We start from the raw sequence: 7,561 nt of genomic DNA on the forward strand, positions 1-7,561 counted from the left end.
CCCTTAGTTTAAGTGAGATTCAAAGCTAGAAGTAGGCAGGGAGAGTGAGACTTCTTCTTGCATGAAAATTATTATTCACTTCAAATATCTAGAGCCAAGTGATTATTCTTTTTCAAGTTGATCAGGAGAGAAGGAACCTCAAATGACCCTTAGTAACTACTAAGACTGGTTACTAGTATGTAGTTCTACATACTTCTAATGTATGTAGAACTCTTCAGCTGACTCACCTTGGCATCAAGTCTCAAGACCTGATGCAGAAACTACTACATTTAACTACTATATTTCTCATTTAACCTGAGCTGTTAACCACATGGGTCCTATTGTTAGCTGAATCTCAGGATGTATGCCATCAAAACAAAAACCTGCAAAAACTTCAAGGCTGCTGTTTTGGGTCAAAATGGATGAGAATAATTCTTGGCCAAGTAGTCAAACAAGACTAGGGCATATACAGTCTCTTCCTGAACCAACAATTTGCCAGCATGCAACCTAAAAAGTAATTTGATGTACACTAGTGAGGTCCACAATTTGGACAAATGAGGGCCAGGACTTTTCCAGGTGTAACATTTCTCAGCCCAGAAGCACTCTTTATACATCTCTGCCAGGCAATGGAAACAATGCTTGGCCAGAAGGACTTTCACGTGGGATTCATATGTCCAAGTCCTCATACAGAGAAATAGTAGGCTGAAGTTTATGGGTTTCTGTGCTTGAACTGAAAATAAAGGCCAACACAAGAGAGGGAGAAGAGTTTTGAATGCAATTTGTATGCCACAGCAAAGTGGAGACTTGAGATATCAGTTCTGGCAGCTTTTCAGTAGAATCTTAACACGTGTAAGCTGAATGCATTAGGAATAAATTCACGTGATTGTAGGTATGCTAAATGAAGTGGTAGAAGACAAATGCCTGCACTGACAAGATACTAAGCTGGGTATGAAAACAAAATCCTATCTTTACAGTCTTTGGTGTCATGAAAAATTTGTAATGTTAAGTGGGAGGTGCTTAAGAGTATGAGGAATGCAAAGTGAAGTCCAGTGACTGTGTCCACAGTGTAAGCGATGAGTCATGCCAAAGTCACTCTCATTGAAGCACTGGCCACAGAAGTGCTCCTAGAGACTCAGCAGAGCTGCGCTTCCAGCAGGCTACATAAAGCACCATCTATCCTTGAAGGGGTCAGTCAGACTAAAGCTCTCAGGCAAAAGTCGCCTTTCTGTGCTCTGGAACTGGGGGGACATCATGTTTGGTGGTTTGGGTTTTTTTGTTTTTTTTTTAATCTCGCTATTGTGCTACAATTTTTTCTGGGGGATGTGCATGAAATAGGCAATTGATACCTGCAGTGCAGGAAAAAAATAGATGTTAGGGTTTTTTTCTTATTTCCAGTAGTAGAATGGTCGTGCACTCTGGTTCTGCTAATCTGGTGGCATTTTCCCTGGCTTGTATTACGCCATAAAAAGAAATATTCAAGTGGTTTGAGAGACATTGCCTTCACTTCTATGCCAAGTTTGGTCTGTTGTTTTTGGTTTGGGTTCCTTTTTTTCTTTTTAATATAAAGCAGTACTTCACCCCTTGATTTAATATTCATTCTTTTCCCATTATTTTTTCCTGTTAAAAGAACAACAGAAGTCCCGTTACAACAGAAGTCTCTTACTACGCAGGTTTGAAGGAGGCACTTCCTATTTCCCAGCAGTGAGTCACAGGGTTTATCCACACAGAGAAGATAGAGTAACCTACAACCAGTAGTTACCCTGTGGTAATTTCCCAGGTCAGCTGTGTGTGCTCCACATTGAAGGGGTGCAGCCTACCCTCTGTAAGCCCTCCCGCAGCCTCGTGTGGGGGCTGGCACACTGTCCCCGTTCCCAGCCCCAGGCTGCACACAAACCCGTGGGATGTGCAGGAGTTTCTCACCTGAGTAGCCCTGCTGTGGTTTTCTTTAGCGCTTGTGATGATTTCCTACGCCATTCAAGTAATCAGCTGGTTTGAAGAAGAGATTTTAGACCCCTAAGTCATTTGTTCTTGACATGGCTGGTTTCTGAGACAGCTCTTCCCCACTTAGAGTGAATTAACGCATGGTTAAGTACGTAAGCACTGAGTGAAGCAGGGGATTGCTGTCAAGCTATAAAGTAAGGGTCACTCTCATCTAACTTAAATCAGCCTCACTGGAGAAAGCATTCTTAACGCCAGCACTTAGAACACATTAAAACATATCTGATGAACCATTTTTATTACAAAAGAGGTACTAGATTATAAAAAAAAATCAGTTTGACAATTTTGACACAGTATGCTGTTCACGTATCTATTTAAAAGTTGCTTCAGTGAGATCGTATTGTAAGTTTTAGAATATGAGAGTCCAATTATGCCGTTGCATTATACTGTACTAAAAATGCTCTGATTCTTGTCATACCATAGGTCTCTTAACATCTTACAGGTAAAATTAAAGCTAAACAAAACTATTCTGAAATGGGACAAAATATTGTAGATTTTATGTTTGCTTGTTTGGTTTTTTTCACATTTAGAATGGATTTTTTTTTTTTCCAAAATTGCCTGAAGAACAGGAATTCTAGATTGTGGCTGGAAGAAGGAAAAATTAAGGTTTAATCTAGAGTATCCTTCAATCAGAAGTGAGGCAACTTGGGACAACAACTTTAAGAATCAGGTCCTACGTAACCCTGAACTACAAGGAAACAAGAAGGTAAGGAAGATGGTCAAAGTTTGACTTTGACTTTAGGAGACCCTAATCAAAATGTCCTTCAGGAGATGGGACCCAACTGAAACAAAATCAAGTCAGTAAATAGTAAGCAAGCAGAAATTACCAGGGAAGGCTGCACAGAGTATAGATACCAGTAAGGTTAAGAGAAATTGGTGGGGTCATATCAACTATTAAAAAAGCAAAAGTATGAGACTTTCAAAGGATTTAATGGGTACTTTGATTTACCAGAAGGTGAGGGAAATAAGTACTTTGAAAGTACTTTCTTTGCATCAGCTGTTCTCACAGAGGACTTTGAGGAATATTTACCCAAAATCTTTTCAAGTAATAAATATTGCCAGAGATCAAAAGAGTTTGGGTATTAGCACAGAGTAAGAAAGGAAAGAGTAGAAAGATATATATATATATATAAACAAACAAAAAACCCCACTCAGGTGCTTGAAAGAAGAGCTGAGAAGCTGAGAAAATAAAAATGTCTGTTTAAATTGTTTGCTACACTGGAGGCCCAGGGAGTAATAAATCATTTTACCTGTCCTTTAAGGAGTCACTAGGGATATTCAAAGACCAGTAAACCTTGCTTCTGCACTCAAATAACATCTACAGCCAGAAAACCTTTGTAATTCAAAACAGAAATTACAAGGCAAAAAAAACCTTCATAAAAGGAGCATCATTCTTGCCTCTAATGTGCAAGGATTATCGGAATATGTAAAGGAAAAATGGGAATCAGTTGATATGACGTATTCAGAATTAGAAGGTGCATCTTTGTAAACTGCAATACAAACTTTGTGGATGGCTTGCTTAGCTCAAAATAAAGCCATTACTAGGAACAACATTAATTAACTCAAAATAAAACCTTTATAGGAAACAGTATTAATTGACTCCTGGTGGTGGGCGCGGGGGAGGCCTGAAGAGCTGGCTTCCCTCGCCTTGGTGTAGTCCCCATGGTCGGGCTGAGCTGCGGTGCCAGTACCTGCACTGCACATGGGCTGGCAATTTCATAGCACGGTGTCCTCAGCCGGCTGCCTTTCAGGAACACTCAGCCTGTTTATAGAGGTGCTTCATCAAGCCCAGTAAAAAGATATGCATGTGCTGCAGTTAACACAGTGAAGTCACTCAGTCATTCCAAAATATTTGAATTAATTATTATTTATCCTAAAGAAAACCGAAACTTGTCGTTAGGTAAAGCAAAATATGGCAGTTGAAATGCTATAATGGGGAGGCTCTCTTGGGCTAAAAGGTTGATGTTCTTTGTTGGTCTCACTACAAAATAATTTACATTAGTAGATATTAGCATCCCATTATTTGATATAGATCATGCAGTGCAAGAAAATAGTGCCAAGAATTTCAGCTGGTTTTATTAGTCTGAACACACATAGCTAAATCTTTAAATCATAGAATCAATCATAGAATGTTTTGGGTTGGAAGGGACCTTTAGAGGTCACCTAGTCCAACCCCTGCAGTGAGCAGGGACACCGCTAACTAGATCAGGTTGCTCAGAGCCCCATCCAACCTGGCCTTGAATGTTTCCAGGGATGGGGCCTCCACCACCACTCTGGGAAACCCGTTCCAGTGTTTCACTACTCTCATTGTAAAGAATTTCTTCCTTATATCCAATCTAAGCCTACCCTGTTTTAGTTTAAAACCATTACCCCTCGTCCTGTCACAGCTGTCCCTACTAAAAAGATTGTCCCCATCTTTCCTGTAGGCCCCCTTTAAGTACTGAAAGGCCGCAATCAGGTCTCCCCGCAGCCTTCTCTTCTCCAGGCTGAAGATCCCCAACTCTCTCAGCCTGTCCTCATAGGAGAGGTAATCCAGCCCTCGGATCATTTTAGTAGCCCTCCTCTGGACCTGATTGATGTTCTGACTCCTTGACTGTTCAATAGAATATTCTCTTCTATCTCTAAATCATTCTCATTTCTAATTATTGTGCGGAATTTAGAAATGAACAGAATGGAGATCTGTATGTTTCCATAGCTGCAATAGAAAAGTGAACTGTAATTAGATATTGCTGTAGTGTAGCAACTGCGCTCCCTTACATTCTGATGGGTAAACTCTGGAATACTTATGTTGCTAGACTGATAAAAATGGGGACCAGAAGAAAACAGGTGTTTTGTTTTGTTTTGTTTTTTTGAATCATATTTTTGTCAGAGTTGCTATCAGGATTGGTGTATACAACTTTGTGATGTTACAAGTTTGATTCATTCAAAGGCAAGTCAAATTTTTATTTACAATTGTGTGTGAGAGGTCACTTTTAGCACTTCCTTTCATCATTCCCTCAGTAGATCTGAATGTGCGTGCCTCGTTAGATCCGTTTTGGAGAATAGTAAAGCATAAGATAATCTACATGCTGTATTGCATTAGGAAAGCCAATTGTTTTCCTTTCATTCTTTTGCCACTATTTACTTTTATGAAACTTGTCAAACATCCTACAGTGAGGTCTGGTGCCCCACCTTGAGTCCCCAGAAGCCCTCAGAATGGCTTCCCTGGGACAGGAGATTGGGGCCACATCACAAAACCATCCACGCTGCACCGCTGGACAGGACGGTCATGCTCATCTGAAGAGAGAACTGGGAGAGAGCAATGATGCAAGGGTTCAGGGTATAAGGGCTTCTGAGCTGAAGTCTGAAGAAGTTAAGACGTAATTTTTTTTTTGCTCCAAGATGTGTTGAGGCACTTCTTGGACTTCGAGGGCAGGTGAATCCATTTCTGTAGAAATGGCCTCGGTGTTTTCTTTATGCCATATACACAAAAGAGATGGTTTCCCAAGGCTGACAAATCATGCAGATTTGTAAATTGGACTAAATTATTAGTGTCAGTGTATCACTGGAGTTAATAATTAAATAACTGTGTTTACAGACTTCTAAATGCTCTCAAGTAAACTGAGAATGAAAAGAAAAAACACACGCTGCCATCAAGTTGAAGAACTTTATCCAAAACCACAACTTCCAGCCGATATTAACAAAACTTGTCATTTTCACCATAGTAAAAGAATGAACCAGTACTAAGTACACATTTAGTGAAAGCAGTCAATAACTGGAAAAGAATATAACACTAGTTTAAAAGAATACATTTCTGTTAACTAAACTTGCTAATTACCTGAAGTTAGAGAAAACAGAGGGCATTTTTAAAGTTGTTTTTCTCTTTACAGATAGAGATTCACATTCCAAGAACAATGACTACAAGAGTAAAGGTTTTTCTTTAAACCAACCCATAGATTACAAAACAATACAAAGAAGCCCTGCAAGTCTGTTACTGTACAAAACAGGGTAGCAGAGAGAAAGCACAAGAGAATTAAGTTGTCAAGGATTATTAAGAAAAATAACAGTGCATACTAATGGGCTCCTGTAAAGCTGTTTCACATGAGCTGAAGGATGTCATTGACTGCAACTTTGCGTGAAGTACAGATGCTTTCAGAAGTGTCACTATTTAGCTTACTTTGGAAAAAGCCCAACAATTAGGCAATATTTGAGATAACTGAAAAACAAACGTTATAGGCTACCTCACAAAGCTAGCTACTAGATTTATTTACATTGGTTTAAAATTTCATTGAGGCTTTGCACTCCACTCCTTCCAAACTTCCTAACTCCAGAACTGAAAGAGCTCTTTGTTAGAGAAAGAACAAATATTTCTCAGGTTAGGTGCTCAGACAATAGAAAAAATAGTGCAACTGTTTGCTACATTATATACCCTTCCAGCATATCTATCAAAATATTCAAACTCAGTTTTTATTACCTTCTCATTTAAAAAAATACAGCATTCTGCTTGCTTTCTTTCTTTTGATTAGGAAATTACGGACATCTTTAAATATATTTAAAATAAAACCCCAGCAACCCAGAGCTAGTCCTGCGAGCTGATCCACAGAAGCAGCTGTCAGAAGTGTAGACGAAGTGTTATTAATCCGGTTGACTCCAGGTGGAGGCAAAGGTCCCTCTGGATAGAGCAGCTTGCAGGCTCAGGAACTTCAATCATCCTTATGAAGGCAGTAACTGAGAAGAGTTTTAGGCCTAGATCTGTAAGCCGTTCAATCATCTTACTCACTCATTAGTGGGACTGGCCTCCATAGACAAATGCAGCATCACCTTAATGACTGCAGCTCGGGAAGCGCCCAAACCAACACCAGAACAAGCAGGGACTTGTGAGGGCGGCTCTTTGGCAATCGCGGTTCCAGCCAAGGAGTACACCTCCTTTTGTTCACTACAAGATTAGAAAATGGGCAACCTGGCTATAGCAGCTTGGCCATGCATCTGAGAACTACAGGTGTGACTAGATCTAAAATACCCATGGTGTATCTCATTGTGGTTGTTTTTCTTCACTGAATTGGGCCAGTGTTTAATGGCCTTGGCCCTACGATAAACCACATGGAGCTTTTCAAGTCTCCTGTGTATGACCCTTCCACTCCCCTTGCCCTAGCCCAAGTGCATTTCCACTGAGTCTGATTTGCTAAGAATAACAAGGGACTTTGGCTTGCGGAAAGCACAGTAAATGCTAACTGCAGAGTGGTGCAGCATATTTAAAAAAATCAAAGTTTCTGAAATGTAGCTTTGGGTTGTATGGATACTGGCAATACAGTTACCAAGCTTCATGGCCACATCTTACTGTTCTGATTGGGGGCAACACTTTGCAGTTCACTAAGGCAGATAATGATTAAGATCTTCCGACAGGAAGAGACCTTGTATCACTGATCTTTGCGCTTACTGAGATAGTAAGTAAGTAAGTCCTTACTTATCGCTGACCTCACTGTCACTAAAGGTCAGTCAAGGAGGTGGTTAAGAAGGGCTGAAGAACATTGCTGGCTTCTAAATGTTCGCACGCTCTGATATCAAGGAATGAAAACAATAGATAGAAGACAAGGGAAGTAATAAA

This window comes from Egretta garzetta, unplaced genomic scaffold, assembly GCF_000687185.1.
Source record: "Egretta garzetta isolate BGI_Z169 unplaced genomic scaffold, ASM68718v1 scaffold206, whole genome shotgun sequence".
NCBI classification, from domain to species: Eukaryota; Metazoa; Chordata; class Aves; order Pelecaniformes; family Ardeidae; genus Egretta; species Egretta garzetta.